This window comes from Phasianus colchicus, chromosome 12, assembly GCF_987193195.1.
Source record: "Phasianus colchicus chromosome 12, bPhaCol1.hap1.1, whole genome shotgun sequence".
Lineage (NCBI taxonomy): Eukaryota > Metazoa > Chordata > Aves > Galliformes > Phasianidae > Phasianus > Phasianus colchicus.
In genome coordinates, this window is record NC_143447.1 from 8,451,791 (window position 1) to 8,469,643 (window position 17,853).

General features: G+C 37.1%; 1 long non-coding RNA gene across 4 annotated transcripts in view; it reads left to right on the forward strand.

Moving 5' to 3' along the window:
• Positions 1-17,853, forward strand: part of LOC116225570 (uncharacterized) — an 82,613-nt gene that overhangs the window by 29,963 nt on the left and 34,797 nt on the right. Inside the window, exon 6 of one of the 4 annotated variants that reach the window (XR_004166106.2) lies at positions 1,027-2,117. The exons of the other annotated variants lie outside the window; for them this stretch is intronic. This is a non-coding gene — a long non-coding RNA (uncharacterized LOC116225570). Of the gene's footprint in view, positions 1-1,026; positions 2,118-17,853 lie in introns of those variants that run through there. 4 annotated transcript variants of the gene reach the window in all.

The window sequence follows — 17,853 nt, forward strand, 5'->3', positions numbered from 1 at the left end:
CTGTTCATACTGATAAGCAGTGAAAACTAAAAATGGCTGAGAAACAAATCCAGAGTGTGTCTTTTAAAGACTTTCATTAATTCTCTGTGAAAAAGCAGAAAGAAGCTCTCCATATATAACTGGGAAGCATACAAAGCACTACAAACTATTTTCAACATATTCCTTGTCTGCCACAAGAGAGCCCCATCTGTTGAAATCTTGTCAGGAACATCAAATTAATTTTTCAACAGATCTTAAAGCCTGCAAGTAAAAGCTCCACTTCTTGGCACAACTAATTTCCGTGCAATTCATACTTGAATGATACCGGTCTTAAATATTACTAATGAAAAATCAATGGCTGAGGAAATAGTGAAAATTATTATTGCCTTTTCCATTTTGTGTTGAAGTGTTCCTGAAATCTGTGTTTGGTATTTAGATTTATGGCCCCTGGCAAAGGATATTTGCTAGCCACTTCATTGTGCTCATAGTCTGCTTTTGTCTTGAATTGAAGTCAGAGAGTCAGAAACACACACATGTGTGTGTTACAACGTTTCATTGTAATCAATTGTAATTAGGGATTGTTTCAGATAATGCTAAGTCTCTGGAAATGTGCTATGCATGTTTGCATTCAGCTTACTGGGTTGTTCTCGGACAGTAGTAAGATTTGGGTCTTATGGTGAGGCCATTCTCTTTCCTTCTATGTAATACTCTCCTAATCTATACCTAGATTAAGGTGTAGGTTATTGAATGTGAAGAGTACTGTGACACTTTCCGAGTGCTGTTTAAATTTCTACTTTATTGGACAACTGTCTCACATGGTTGTGAATGGAGCATTAAGAAAGGACTGTGTCCTGAGATTGCCCCAGCACACACTGGAGAGATGAACACAGTAAGCAGAGATACTGGAAACTGTTCTCTAGTTTTTGCGATCATCTATATTTTTCTGATTTCCTGTGGAAAGACATGATTTTGACATACCCACTGAAATGTCACGTGTGGATACAGTTTGTTCAGTACTGAGCTTTGTGTTTCCTTCTTGTCTTTCAGAGAAAAGCTTTCCTCCTTCCTTCTTCCTTCTCCACACTCCTCGCCATTGTTGATAAGAAAACGAATACAGGATGATCTCTTCTGTTTATACATGTTTTGTTGAAAGGCTTTTGCTTTGGGCTAATTTCTTCCACTTGGCCGGCCAGCTTTTCTCTTGGGATCTCTGATAGTTGCTGTAGTGTTTGGCAGCCTGTGGCTCTGCAAGGTGTAATGACTGGCTTTAAATTTTCTTTCTTCTGGCACTATAATACTTGGTGTTAGAAGTGCTGTTTACAAACCCCTTTTTTCTTTTGAGAGGGAATGACAGATTACTATTCATCATATACACTTATAAACATTTCAACTGGAAGTAACCAGAAGAGTAGTACAATTATTCCTTGTAACTTTCTCCAATATCACTCTTCGACATTATAGAGAAACTAGCATGAATATTCTTTTTTCATCTGAGCAAAAGCCAATGCAGTTTTGTGTTAGGACTCCCATCATGACCAATTTCCTTTGCTGTCAGTCTACACCTTCTGTTTTACATTTCTTTCTTAGTAGGCTATTTAAAATATGAATGTTCTTTCTTTGCTGCATATACTGTGAAGTCTGCTTTGTACAATGTGTCAGGTTTTTGTACCTTGCATTTGCACTTATTAAAGTTGGATTTGAGCAGTCACATTCAAAATTTGCTATATTTCTAGTTCACAAAATGTGTGGAATTTTCCTGTGATGGAGTGACTGTTGTGAACTGGGCTCTTTGGCAAATAATTTCACGCTGAGGAACCAGATGGACAGGCACCCAGGCAGAATACCTCCGTGTTTAAATCAATATGAACTGGAGGCCATTTTTTGGTAACTGAGTTAATGAGGTCAGTGAGAACTTCTTATTAAAAATAATTTGAATAATCTTGTATTCTTATAATCACTTGTTATGAATTTAAGACCAATGTAATCATTCTTGGTTAGCAACTTCAGAGATTTAAATGTTGAAATGGATATTTGTGATGACACAGGAAGTCTTTGTGGAATTCAGTTTTTCCAAAAACTCAGATCATTATTTTAGATTCACAGGAATAGTAACTTTTTAAATTATTTTTAAGTTGACTTTCTCTTTCTCAGGTGTTACTTAATAAATAATAAATCAAAAATAAATAAATGCCAATTCTCACCCTTAAACCAAAATCCAAATCCTCGATTCCTTGTTTCAGCTATTCCAAACGAGGTAGTACAAAAATACTTAGAAATCTGGTTGGCATTTATGCCATGGATGATAATTTTGAAAACTGATTGGGCTGAATATGGTTGTTTTTTTCCTCTGTATTTTGTACTTAATGTTGTTTCATTCTCTACTCAGGCGTAACTTTGACTTTACCTTGTATTTTACTCTTGGAAAGAGTTTTAGCATTAAATGTGCATAAATGATATTTGCCCCACAAAGATGGTTGCTGTCAAGGCAGGCTGAAAAAGCAAACCAAAAGTCAATCAAAAGCTTCTCTAAAGAAACAACTTTTGGTGGACAGCATAAATTATAGTGAGACATTGGAAACGTTACTTGATGTAAATGCTATCTGATCAAAAGTCAACACTTGTTAAAAATTATTTTCCAGTCAGCCTACTTGGGAATTACATATAATGCTGTGCACCTATAAGAATATTGTTGATTTTTAAAGGCGCTATTGATTAGGAGTTGTTATATTCCTTTGAGAAATTACTTAAGGAGTATAACAAGTTTTTCACACAGGCTGTATTTCTGCTACATTTCTAAAATACACCTGTGAGAATTAGGAGTCGGCCAGCTGTTGCTACTGAGCCTCAGGGTCACCTTCAGGCAGTGCACTTGTGAGGCTGGGAATCAACTACAGTTCAGAAAGAAAGCCAAAGCCTTTTATAACTATATGCTTTAGATGGCCTGAACTCTTCTGGAAAACTCATAGGGTGTGAGTAAGATGACTCCATAAGGGTCACCTAATAGGATTTCTATACAAATTAGTTCTTAGAGGAATTTTCTCTGATTCTCTAGTATAAAAAAGAAATTGCACATTTAGACTCTTTGGCTTCCAGAATACTTACTGCTCTTCTGTGGCACAATTGATACTGAAATATCTCCAGCATGAGTGAGAAACCACAGGCAGTACAAAAAACACTAGCAAGCTTTCATATAGTATTCAGACAACTGTATTTCCAGTCAACAGCTGCAATTTTAACATTTTTTGATATGTATTATTTTAGCCACTGTTTAGCAGCAGAATAAAAAGACAGCCTGATGTGAATTTCAAAATGACTTCTTGAATTTTAATTAAATATTATTATTTCCTTAATTATTTCTGGTGTCCTTAGAACTAGAGGTAACATGAAAATTGGTATTTCTTGGCATCTCAAAACCTCTGTCAGACCAAGACAAAAGTACAAATTCAAAAGATTTTTGAGTGGGTATTAATATTCTTCTGTAGCTAAGGCGTGCTTCTTTATGAAGGCATAAAGAAACAAGAAGGTCATTTCTGATGAAAACTTTCTATTCTATTGATGCCAACATTAAAACTCACTTTTGTAGCTGTGGAAAGTCAAGAACTCTTGTGAAGGTATTTGTTTTGGGAATTCTATTGAAATCAGACTTGTAGGAGAAAACTGAAAGGGCCCTAAGCTGCCAAGCAGTACATGAAGCTCTTCTCAAAAATCAAAATCAAGGTACGGAACAGAAAGCATTTGCTTTTTTTTTTTTTCTTTTTTCTTTTTTGTCTGTTTGTTTTAAACAAACAAATTTTAAATTTTCCCTGTGGCTGGTGGTAGTAACTGAAGTTGAACCCAAACCTCAGTGCATGTCAGTAGATACAACCTGCATTTTGTTTGTAGTCATTTTCCTCAGTTATTGCTCCCTCCATGTTATAATTATATAAATCTTTCTATGCTATTTGAATTTTTTTAAGCTATTACAATTGCATTGCATTAGTTTTCTTTGCTCTGACTTCCATACTTAAAAAAAAAAAACAAACCCAAAAAGTAAAACAACTAAAGAAAAAAGTTAGAAGCCCAGTGTTGCTAAATAGAACTGATGGCAATTAGAAGAATGTATGAATCAGAACAAGAAGGCAGTTCATACTGGAAACAAGATTTATTGTTTTAGGTTAAAGAAATATAAATGATTAATTGCCTCACAACAGCATAATTACATCACACCAAGGCAGAATGGAATATTCTCAAGCTTGCTAACACGTTAAGAGTTTAAAAACAAACAAAAGCATAATCCCCCTCCTAAACCAAAAGCATCTGGATTCTTTTGCCTTCTAGCTACGAAGCTGTGCTAGGTACGTCCAGCTGCTACAGGGTCCATGGATGCCTAATTATTGTTTGCAGCTGAGCTAAACTGAACATGTGAAACACCTGTGCACGTGGGGCCCAGGGAAGTGCACTGGGGCAAGGCCAGCAGTGCCAGTCAGGCAGCTGAGGGGGCAGTGAGGTGAGTTCTGCTGAGTGGGGAACAGAGTTGTGAGGGGTGGCTCCTCAGAGGAGGAGAACAGGAGGAGGGCTGAGGAGTAGGTTCTAGAGCCAGAAGGTTCTAGAGCTTGTAGGGTGTGGCTGGGAGCTGCACGTCAGTCCCTGTACTATCATTAGTAAGACTTGAATCTTAAGTGGCTGGCCACAGTTCCTCTGAGTCTTTGCTTAAAATGCAAAGTCTGCTTTATCTCAGGGACTTGATGAAGGAGAAGACATCAGCTGATCCGCTGCTGAACACGACCCGGGGACCCATAGAATAGGGGCGGGTCTGGAAGAGTTAATTGGTGGTGGGCAGCACCTGCTCTGAGAGCGGATAAAAGGTGTGTGGGGAGGGACTGCCAGCAGTAGGGTGGTGAGCAGCTGAGGATAATGGCCGTCACCTCTCTGCCGCCATCTTCTTTTGGACTCTGGTATGGCTTTTTTTTTTCTTTCTTCTTAATGAGGAGGATAGCTTTGGGATGAAAAAAAAAGAAAGACCTCTACAGTAGGAAAGTTAGGGTTTCTTCCTCTGGTTTCTTGCTGGGGCCTCGCCAAGTGTCCTGTGTGGAAGGAAAAAGATTGCGCTGCATTACTTATTTCTTATGTTCAGAGCAACCCACTTCAAAATAAAAAAAAATAATAAAAATGCATGAGGTGAAGGCATGAAACTTGCCTACTGCAGCTATGCTTAAGTGGTGAATGCATTTTGGTGCTCACGTGGTTATGATCACAGTGCAGCTGCTGCCTAGAGTGTAAAGGGGCGAGTTTCAGATCAGTGCTTTATGCTGACTGCTGAGGTGCACGATGTGCTTCTTAAGGTGGGGCTGTACTTCTCCAAAATCTTCTCCTCTGATCTTGATTTTTGTTGTGGTAAATTACATCTAGGAGTAGAAGTTAAGGATGAATTGGTCTTGTAGGTTTCAAAGATATTTCGATACAACTTAAATTGATATAAGCATTAAATATTTTGCATTCTTAGATTAAAATATAACCATCCATTCTTCTGTATTTTTTAGTCCCTCTGTTTTTTTCATCCTTTCTCTAATATATATAATATTGTTATGTACTTGTTAGGCCTAATGTGCGTAGTAAAGTTATTGCCACTTTTTTTGGACTAAGCTCACTTAGCCTTTCAAGAAAATCACACAAGCGGAGGATGAATGCTATCTTTAAAAACAACTTTATGCTTAGACTTGTTTCTGTCATTTTATCGCTTCCTTTTATCAAACTTTGGGCTGCTTAATATAAAGCTCTCTGGAGGCAGCATTACTTTCTAACATCAAGTTATAAAACTGAGCTGTGTTTTTATAGCTGTGGGCTAACAGAAAAGCATGATTCCCCTAGAGGCTGTTGCAAGCAACTTGGTAAGAAAAAAGACAGAAATATTTTGGGAAACAGATTATCCCTGACAAATGTATACAGCTGTCTAATAGAGCAACCTCCTCAGACCCTGTCTATGTCATGGGATTTTTCTGGTCTCTCTAATCTTCTTACTTTTACTGAAGCCTGTTTCGTATCCATTAGTATGCATGTGTATATTCTAATAGACTATACAAATGCTGTGTGACCTACTTACTGAGAACCTGGTTTTACATCCCATTAGTGTGCATGTACTTTCACAGTAACAGACTTTTAAAAATGCCATGTGACCCATTTATTCTGCTTCACCAGTGGCTCCCCCATGAAGTGTGTGTGTCTATATGTACACATGTATGTTCTTTTTCATTGTTTGAGAAAACCTTCCAGTGCTGAAATAGAGCTCTGTGTTGTTTGGACTAAGACAATAATATGTTGGTTTTTTTTTTTTTTGCATAAAACAATACATGATACTTGAAGACCTTTGCAATGAAAGAAAACAGAATGTAGATAAAGCGACTTGTACTTAGAGGAGGATTAGTGCAATAGAAGCTGGCCTGTTTTTTAAAGAAATCCTTCTCATTTTACTGATTTATTATTTCCTATTGAATTTGCTCATGTCTTGCTTGATTCAGTTTTCTCTGAGGTTTACTCAACATATTGAGCATGCATAACTGAAAAAACACTTTTTTCTTCCTATATTTTCTTCTTAGTGTAATTCCTGAATATTGTGAATGACCATGTATTTTGTTTGCAAGCTGCCATCTGCCTGTGTCATTTGGCATGCTTTATTTTCCAATCTGCTCTTTGTGTTGGTTTTTTTTTTTTTTTTACATCCCTATAAAAATTTTCCATTGTTCTTTAAAGGCTGAGAAGTCCTTGTCGATTCTAATACAGAACAGCTGTATAGTTTGGGTAATTTTTGTCACTCCTCCTTGTACTTTCTATTTTATTATTTCTGAGGACAATAAGATCAAAGGTTAATGGCATGTAAGATTAAGTCCACTTTGGACTGCATGTAAATGTGTCGGGTTTTGTTCATTTCACAATACTGCCCAAGAATTAAATGTGCTTTTTTTGACCACCACTGTACAATTATTTGGCAGTTTGAAGAAATTACCTATTACAACCCAGGATCTGAAATCTAGGTGAAGGAATTCAAAGCTCATTGTGTATTTAGAAAGCGGCTGTATCCTTATTTGTATTATGTGGCGTTATTTATATTTAGCCTGATCTGTCATTTTGCCAAATATGTATTTCTTTCACTCCGTATACCGTCCTTTCAAGGACAGACTGAGTTTTGTGATATAGTGCTGTTCGTTAAGTGTGTCCAGAGTGTCATGGACTTGGATGATCTGTGCATGGGTCTCTATTTTTGAGCATACACTGAAGCGTTTTATACCTTGAAATAAGCATGTGATAGTGGTTCTATACTATCACTCTTCTTAGCACCCGGACTGGTAAGGAGACCATCTGCTGTATGACATAGGAGACTACTGAAAACTTCTAATTCTCTCTTTGGACTCTCATTGGCATGTGAGATAATCCCAGGTGCAGCTGTACCGTACCAGACAGATTTACTGATTTTTCTTCCCTATGTGCACCTGGGAATCACCAGTTCATGTCCACACTGCAACTCAGAGACTTGTTTACGTGGAGTGTTAATGGTCACCTGTTCTGGACTCCAACTGTAGATTCTTAGAGTTCCATTGAGAATATGCTCAAAAAAAAACTAAAACAGATTGTAGTATAGCTGTGTTACATAAATATATTTTTATTACTTAAGCATGTCAATTGTGTATGAAATCTTTACTGTTACTCCGACTGCTCATTGGGAAGAGGAAAGAATTTTATATGAAACTTTCAAGTATCATCCAATTTAATTCTGCTCCTATTGCCTGAATATTCTCTCTTCCTCATAAATGTCATTGAGTGCTCAGCTCTTGATACGTAGAAACATGACTACCCTGGAATAGCCACACAAGTAATCTCAGAAGTATGAATAGGCCTATAGAGTAGGATGCCAATATTGGTGAAGCCTCAGATGCTGCCCAGCAGAACACCATGTTTAACTGGACCAGTTACCTCCTTGTTTCTGGGACGTGTACATTTAATCATGGGACTGGATTTCTGTAGTAAAGGTATGAACAAGAGCTAGCACTTCAAACTTAGAAACTGGGAGGACCAGTGATTATCTTGTTTAGTACTATCTCTTTATAGTGTATTTCATTATGAAACTGAATAATACTCCCTTAATTGTGAATGGAGTCTGTTATTAAGGCTGAATAGATTAGAACTGCAATGGAACTTAATCTTTATTTGGAGCTCCGTCATTTTGCATTTTTATACAGTAATGGCAAAAGATTCTTCCTTTAAAAGAAAAAAAACAACTCTTCATATTAGTATCTCCTTTTCAGTGCTTAGAATTTTGACTCTATTAGTATCTACAACAAAACATTAAATGTTTGTATTTATAAAGCTACTTTATCTCGTGAAGAAGCAAGTTAAAATTATGGTTGGAATGAGCCATTATTACTAGTCTCACTTGAGCTGCAATTGCTTTTATTTTTGTCCCAAGCAGTGATTTGTGAGAGGAAACTTCTGCGTGCTGTTTGGCACTCACAAGTAATATGACAATAATATTACATAAAAATCTGAAGTTGGTGAAACTCAAGAAGTTAGTGATTTGTTTTGTAGCTGAATTAAATTCATTTAATTATTTGAATCTTTTTCCACCTGGGATCACATAATCTTGTCACTTAAAGCAGGAAGTCTTTTTATGAAAATCTTGAAAATGTCCAATTATTTGGCTAGTACTGCTGACATTGCTTCATCTGACAGCTAATCAGAAACTTCTAGGAATCTATTGCTAATTCATCTGGTGTTGATTAAGGTTAGGCTACTATACCCAGTAGTTATTGAAAACCAATCTTTTGTAAGCGAAGAAGGAAGGCTTTTTGTAATTCAAAACTATTTCAGGGTGAAGTGTTTTGAGTGCTGCATGCAGTGCTGCAGATAGAAATTGATGCTTATTCCAAAAGCAATGATAGCCTTTTGGTGTCTTATCTCACTGTTTACTAAAAACAGAGAGTGCTGTATAATATCTTGGATATATCATTTAAAATCCCCCCATCTGTGAGTGCACTAAAACAGTCTTGTTCTCCATCTGTCCCTTATTTCTGTCAGATGGTTGATTCAGTGAAACGTATGGTTGTTTTTTTTCTTTCAAAGTGTGTCAAACAGCAAACGCAGTTAAAGGAGGTATATTTGAACATACCACTGTTATTTTTTAATACATTATATTACTATTTTTAGCAGTTGTGATTCTGAGACAAACCCCAAATATAAATTGAGATTTTTTTTAACTGTGGGGAGGACCTTTCCTGTGTACTTTTTTTAATTAAAAAAAAAAGTATATATTCTATAAAAAGACATTGACTCATGGTCTGCTTATATGTTTACCTGAGTGCTTTGAACCTAAAGTTGCTGCAGTGATACTGAGGATTTCAGCTGATTGCCATAGAATATCCCTGCTTTTCTAAAGCAGAGTAAGAAAAGAAAATACAACTCAGTTTTAAGTCATAATCATGTTTTTTTTGTTTTTTTTTTACTTAAGCATGTTTTCTCTGTAGATAACTGATCTCTGTACATAAAGGGATCTTGATGAAATACTCATACCCCAAAGTTTATAGGTTTTTCTAGATAACTTTTATGCATGAGGATTCATATGTCATTCTGGCCTCTTTTGTTGTCCTGGGTCTTTATTTGTAAATGTATTTCCTCTGAAATACAGGAAGGCTGATAACTGGAGGCTCCTGTAATGTTGGTGTCGTGTGTTTACGTAAGTCCTCTGGATGAGATTAGAAACAAGGATTCTAGTTTTATCTGACTTTACTGATTTTAATGCACAGTTCTTATTCTCAGTGGAATGACTGAGAAGGTAATGTTTTCCTCATTCCTCTTCGTGACATTTTACAGGTACCAAGTTCCCTCCAACCCTCCTTTTCCCCCTTTGGAAATGTATTTCCAATGTCTGATCTCTACAGATGGTCAGGATCCTGTTTATTTCTCAGTGCAATCTTATTTATCTATTAGCTCCATTATAAAACAAGATACTCAACAATAATTCCTGAGGAATGGGGCTGTGTTATGCTGGATAATGAAGCAAAAGCAAATATATTCATTGATTGCTTTTTATGGACCGCTTTTAGTCTCCAGATTATTTTGGAGAAATTTAAATTTTGAAGTCCAATTCATGAAGTTATGGAATGTGGAAAGGTGTTGGATTGTGAGAACAGACTTGGTCTGTAAGCATTTGACTATAATTCTTGGTGTAATTTTTGAGTTGATTTATCTTTTTGAAATACTATTTTTATGCTTTTAAATTTTCAGATTAGCAAAGTCTATTAGAGATACTTATTTTCCTCTTTCTTTTCCACTTGGGCTCAAATATTTTGATTGTTTTTTGATAGGAGCTGCTATTATTAGCATAGTACTCCAGTCTGATGCTTTCATTCTGCAGGAAGAATAATTTTTCTCAGCATAGCCAGCATCGTTCCTCAGCTGTGTTTCTGCCTCTGTGGTTGCATGTTTTCCACCTGCTTTGTCCTCACTTGACATAGCTTGGTAGATGACAATCTTCAATGGATGCCTGCTGTGACTTTAGCTCAGATACCGGCTGGTGATCTTGGCTATAAATATTATTTCACTCGTTTATTATGAGCTTGTCAAAAGAGAGGAGTTCTAGTTTTGTTCATTTGGAATTATAACCTGAACGTTAAGGGCTTAGAAACATGAACTGCTGCTTCTGAAAATACATTTGAAGAACTTTTTTGATGCAAAATTTGCCAAATTGCCCTTATTTTTCCACTAATTGCTGACGCTCCTGCGTTATGGAGGACTGTTTAGCGAGGTTGTTGTTTTTCTTATATTTGCAGGAAGCCTAGCACAGCAAAACTTCAAACTTATCGACCTGTAGGTGTTGTCTCTTGTAAATGGTAGGTGTCAGCAGATGGTACAACTACATGCAGTCTTTCGAGTAGTGTTTTTTTCTTAGCCTGTGAGCATATGTTCGGTCTTGGGAAGACGTGCTGTGTTGCTGTCAGCTTTGGTTATGCAAGTCTCAGTATAGTGGCAGGTCTTTTGGAGAGGGTGTATGAGAGCAGCAGAGCTAACTCTGTCCTTGATTCTGATTAGATTAAATTCTCGAGGCAGAGCTGCTCCTTGAGAACTTCCTGCTGCTATTGAGCATGTTATTGAAGAAACTGCCTCTAGGCTATCTGATCATATCTCTTCCAAATTTGAACAAAGGTTCCACAGAAATAGAACAAATTACATTAAAGTTATACCTAGATTTGATGTCATTGGTTTCTTTTCCATTAGAAGCTAATGTGGAAGGCCCCAGACATATGGATGCTGCTGTAGGGGGAAAGGGAAATGGAAAAAAATATTTCTTACTTTTGCACACACTTGTGGTTGGTATTTCGTTCAAATGATGCATTTGACAAATTCAGTGGAGCTTATTTTTTTGTAAGTAGAGAAAATAAAGGAAGATAAGCAGCTGTACAGATGTGTTTTCTGGCGAGCTGACTTTTTTGATAATTGACTGTGTTTATAGAATGGCTTGGCAATACAGGCAAATACAAACTTCTTAGTTAAGATATTAGAGAAGAAGTGTGCCACAAGTTCTCTCACTTTGAAAAATGTGCTGATTAAAACTATGCTCACCAACAAAGGCGTTCTGGGAGTGGATCAGAAAATCAGCCTTGGGAAGAAATGAAGGTAGTGCATGTTCCTGAGACAGAAGGGTAAAGCATGTATGTTTCTCTTCTTACTCATTTTATTTTGTGCAAAGATGGTTTATGATTTTACCCTACCCGTTGCTGCTGATTCAGCCTTATGCCCTCTCCTTGTTTGTGGTAATATGGTGCTTCAACTGAGGTTTAAAATTACTATCTGGAACACGAACTTGCAGGCTGAAAGTCACAGATGGAGTATGAGACTGTTTAAGTTTACCTAGCTCCTGAGGCTAAAGTCTGAAGCTTGCAGAAGAGTAAAGCTCAGGAAAAGAAGCTCGGTGTGGGTAATGGGTATCTGGGGAGTTGAGATGAATGTTCACGAGTGCTGCGAGGACAAAATCCAACAAGGAACGAATTATAATTCAAAACTGTGTGAAGCAAGAAAACAAAACAAAACCCATCAGAACAAAAAAACAAAAACAACTGATTCATCTATTATGCTGAAAGCAAAATAAAAGCTGTTCTTTTGAAAGAGCAGTGTCCCTATCAGCACTACAATCTTCTTTTCTTTGATAATGGGTTCTAGGGAGTCTCAGAACAGGCAGTCATCAGTAGTAAATTTCTTGTGTTCAGATGAAGGGATTTTGCTGAAACTGGTAGTGATGATTGCTTCTTAGAGGTGCTTTGGATTTATATTTTTCTAAATTAAAGTCTTGGAAGCCCCGTTCAGATTGCTGGTTTAATTGGAAATGCTTCCTTCTGAGTTCTTCAGAAACACCAAATCCCTTGTCTGCCTGCTCTGTTGTACATTTAGGAATGTTTCAGGTTCTGAGAAGCAGCCATTTTAAGAGGATGCTGAACATTCACAAAACTGGAGAGGTAAATAAATTGCACGAGAATTTGTTCAGCCAACCATTTTACATTCTGTACAACATTATGTAATACATCATGTTGTCACGAAACGCAAGATATAAATACAGTTTCATTGCTACTGTCAGATTAGTATCTAATGACTGCTGTTTCCTTTTTTTTTAAACACATGGAAAGTGAGAGATCTGGCAGTGATTCAGTTGAGTTCTGGGGCATTCTACCTCCTGCCCCCTCCCTAAGGCTGGTTTTAATTTTGAAGGGATATTTAAATGTTGTCACCTTCAAATTACTTCAGTCCTCCCCTCTACTCAGCTGTAAGTAATCTGTGGTTACTGAATTCACTCTGTGAATACCTGATGGCTGATTAAATAGGATTCCTATTTACTCAGGAAGAATTATGTTTACTTCAGAAGGCTTTGTGCCTAAGCAGGCCCTGCAGGTAGTGTGATCATCTAATAGGTGCTGCTTCCCTGGGGAACCTCATAACCAGATTTTCATACCAGTGAATGGTAAATGCAGTGTGCATCTGCCGGAGTTCTTTGTAAAATGTTGCCTGTATTGAATAGTTAGAAACTGACATTGTATTTGGTCTTCTGTGATCTGGAGACTGCGTAGCACTTGAATGTCAAGCAAATTAGCGTGTAATCTGCCCAACCCACTGCTAAGGGTGTGCGAGTATAATGTAGAATAGTTGATTCATAGGAACTCCGTCACAAGTGTTTGATCACTTTCATATGTTTTAATGGTAGCTCTGGCTCTGCTGAGTTTGCCTTTACCATCTTTTTTGCTTTCCCTGGCTCTAGTGCAGAAGATAAATGTGAAATGACTTCCTTTTTAGCTCACTTTCTTTAGCTGTTTGTTATGGCAGAAAAGAGCTTGTAACATTCTTACTTGCTATGTATGTGGAGCTTTACACAAAACGTGATATGCATGTTGTTAGTTATTGCATGCTAAACTTAACTGATACTGGGGAGAACGTCTAGTTGCAGCTTCTGTAGTTTGGGCACCTGTAAAGGATATTCACTGTAGAAATGACTCAGACCTTCATTGTTTTGATAATTAAAAATCAATGAGTTGTTATTTCAGCAAATCAGAAATAATTTAATCAGTACAGTTTTCTAGGAAATGTATTGACAGTGGGGCCAGCTGGTTCATCCTGTTATTTGGTTCAGGTGTATGAATAATTAATTTTGCTAGTTCATATAAAGTTAGATGCACAGCAACAGCTAAATCTGCTTCTGCTGAGTCGCTGCACAGAGCATTGCAAGGGTGTTCTTGAGAGGATATTGGAAAATTACAAAGCAGTTCTGAGAGGATAAAGGGAGCTGAGAAAGTATGGTTGTAGATTGATCAGGTTTTCAAACATCTTTAGTGGAAAAGAGTGTATAAATATTCCTGAAAGATACAGGTGCCACCAGATATCTCAGAAACCACTTGCATGATGTTGTTATATATATATACTAATACAAATCCTACATGAAGAAAGATGAAATAAAGTGGTTAAACAAAGTATTTTTATCTTTATCTGATGGCTTTGGATCAGACAAAAAACGCACAAGTTGTACTGCTTCTGGTGTATGTGTTTTCAAGGGTATATACTATAACAAAATAGACTAATATGTTATAAATAAGGCTTGAAATATAAAACAAATTATTTATATCAATATACTTGAATGCTCCAAAACTTATTTTTGAAATGGTCAGTCAGCATGCACGCTTATCAGCTGCATCATGAAGACAAATGACGTGTGAAATGTTGTGTTGTGATTATGGAAAAGTAACACTTTATGGTAGCTAAGGCTTTGCTTTGCTGTCTGTAGAAAGCCATGTACTATGAGTCTGATTAATCATGCAAAATAAGATTAAAAGAAGGGAGAGGGGGGGACAGGGAGCAGTGGGGGAGAAAAGGTGCTGTGTATTCAGGTTTCTTCCAAGCAGGTAACTGACCTGGTGCTGCAAATCTCCTTCTCTGTGGGCAGACTTCAGGGCTGAATGAATATCAAATGACAGTGAAATTCTCAAACTGTGGTGAACCTAATTAAGAATTGGTTCTATTGCTGTGATTTCAAGAATGCCTAAGATAATCTGTTATGTCAGATGTTTGCCAGGATTGGTTAGATCATAAATCAAATGATGAGAATGCCAAGTGGAAGGACAATCCTGAACTCTTGATCCCTTGACTTCCATGTGGGATCTGATTATATAGAAAACTAATTGATGACATCTTTGATTAAAGGCTCCTGCATCCAAGCAAATCTAATATTTATTTGTTTTGGCAGATAAGTGTTGGCTTTGGGATGTTAGTACTACAAGCCAGCTGTGTATGTTTTTTATTTTTTAATTGGAAAATACACTATAAAAAATCTTGCGTAAGTTTCCATTGTCCTTGACATCTAGAAGTGTTGTAATGCACAATCTCAGAAGGCACAAGATTGCTGCTCTTGCTGTGTTTCTAACTTGCTTTTTAAAATAGGAGAATCACAAATTTCAAAACCTTCAAAAACCTTGTGTGTGGTTTTTTTCCCCTTCAGGACATTGTGATAACACATTGCAGAAGGAGGAATTACTAAGTGCATGTGTGTTATCACAGCACATAGGGGGTGTAGAGGATAAGGATTTGTCACAATAAGCAACAAGTTGTTGTCTGTTCAATAAATGGCTGGAGCTGCTTTTGTCAGGCATGAAGTAGTGAGTACTGTGTCAGGAATGAAGGGAAACCACTTGAGATGGTATGAGTATGTGACTTCTATTAATGTTCTGACTTTCTTTGAACATCAGGACAATTGCATTCCATTTTATTATCATTCTTTGTAGCATAACACCATATAGTAGCATCAAAAACTAAAACATACATTCTGTATATTATACACTTAAATTCCAGAAATTTACTTGCACGTGCAGAGATTCTGTGTTGTGATACACAGCAACATTTCTGGGCGTTTTTCACTAGCACTCCATCTAATATCATCAGTGATATCCAACTCATGCGTCTCAGTTTATTACATTCTGTATAACTGCACAGTATTTCTACTGCACTGCAGGAGAAATATGACCTAATTTCCCACAAATAGGGTCTGGTTAAGGGGTGGAAGTTAAATTAATTACCTCATCTTCACATTAAGATGGTAGTTTGAACCTAGAAGCATTTTAAAGTGTTCAGATCTGCTCTGTAATGATGTGCTAAGGACTGGTAATGAACAGACAAGGACTGAAAGGGCTCACAATATGTGTGAGTGACTTATTGGAAGGAGTACACCCACACTTTATCTTATTCACACAGTCTCTACTGATTAGGAATTCCTAAATCATTAACAGTGGAGGATTTGTAATGTGAAATTGTGGTCTAAGAGTGCACTTTGATCTCAGAGCTGAAATTTGGTGTTTTTCCTAATGGGAAAATTCAACTTAAGAGAGGTTGTATCTGAAGTACTAAGGCAGGTCAAATAACTAAGGTGATGATGACAAGTAGTAGGAGTGATGATTAAATGAATGTCAAACAAAGTTAATAGAAGTAAAAGAAGGGGCTTATCGCACTTCCAAATTTGTTCTGCCACTTGTCTCACTTTAGTAGTAGGACAGCATATTCATGGCCTGTTAAGAACATGATGGGAGAGATTCAAGGAGAACTAACTGGAGAACATCTTTGCATGAATTCAGTAAGCTAAAAGGCATTTGTTTCAAGATCATCTGAGATTCTTTCATCTTCCTGTGGTTTAATTACTGAACTCAGGTTTCTGTTGCCTTTATAACTTTCATTATTGTAGGCAGAATGTGGCATTCGCTTCTGGTACTATTTAGACCACAGCATGGATTCACCCAGCTTGCAGGATGCTCAGTAGTACTGTTAATGCTCTTTTTGGCTCAACCTACTTAATGTTTCCTGGTGAGTGCCTTGGTTTTCCAGGGTCGGGGGGGGGGGTGAAACTGAGTAATGTTGGGAGATTGAATAAGGAAGCAACAGCTCTCAGGTCTCTTGAAAAGATGTAGTACGAGAGTTATATTTTTAGTGTAGGAAGTGTTTTACAAGATAGGAAGTGTTCAAAATGAAATAGACAGGAAATGTCACTGCCAGATATGCCAATAGGCAGCTGCTAAAGTCAAAGTTAGAAAGCCAGCTTTATGACAGTGATGTGACTGTATGTAATTCCCTTCTGTTTCTCTCTCTTACATAGCTACCCTTAGCAGTGTGAAGTGCAAAGTCTAAAAATTCAGTAAATATTCTCTTATTGGTACTGGTGCTAGATTTCTGAAGTGGGAAGAATCAGGCTGTGTTAAGTGCTGGATGCTTAGAATTGGTTTAGGGGTGTGTCAGTGATATAGCAGAGAGCAGTTTGTGATGACAGGGATCATAATCTCATTTCAGAGAGTGAGCAAATGGAAGAGTTGTGTTTTTCCTGTGCCCCAGAAGTCAGAGCAAGACACCAACCCACCTTCTGAAATCCACATTTCTCTATAAATAGCTGCCCTTTTCTCTAAGGGCTACACTGCACAGAGCTTTAGTGCTAAAAGCATTAAGAAGTACTGCAAAGTCAGTTTCTATTGCATTTTTCTAACTGAATGCTATTAACTGCATCTTCTTCAGTCAGGAAATACAAAGGAGAAAGGGGAAGGTTTTGGTCTTTGTATTTTTATCTTGGCTGTTTCATCTTTTTTCCTGTCTTCTACTGACTGAAAAAGCACCTTTGTGTTTTACAGAAATAACTTGCTCTAGTCCCATAAATTTTTAGTTTCTTGAGAGTTCTTGAGAACGTTTCTTGAGAAATGTTGATTTGGGAAAATGTATTTCTTGGAGTGGAGATTTTAAAGACAGAAGAAAAAAGAATTGAATCTCTTTTAAAGAGACTTTTTAGAATTTCCTTTTATGTTTTACTAGCAACAGGTCAGGCCCTGCATATTTAAAAAAAAAATAAAATCCTAGCTGTATGGTCTTTTCTCTAGCAAGATGGTTGGAGTCTGTAACATCCAGTCAATCTTCTCTGAGCAACTGCTGAGAACACCTAGTAGCTGAGTACAGGGGCTTCTCTGTGCTCCTTGGAGATTTGGCATACAGATTCAGAGTAACCTCTCAGCGGTCACGAATGTCTGCCAGTTCATCAGGTGATAGTTTTTTTCCACAACTGAACTTTGTTGTGTCTTGTGAACTTCATACACAGACATTTAGTTTCAGTGTTTAAAGTTTAAAATAATGCTTTGATTTTTGAGTATTTTTGATTTTTCATACATGTGTTCCTCTGGAATGTGTTCTGAAGAGCATGAATTCAGAATGTAACTCCATATTATGGGATTTACATGAGTTGGAAACACAAAATTTACCCATTGATCCCAAAGTCAGCAGAGGTGAAACTGCGTAAGCAGTGGTGAATGATTATGAATGAGTTTTCTACAGTATGCAGGGTCTTGCTCAGTA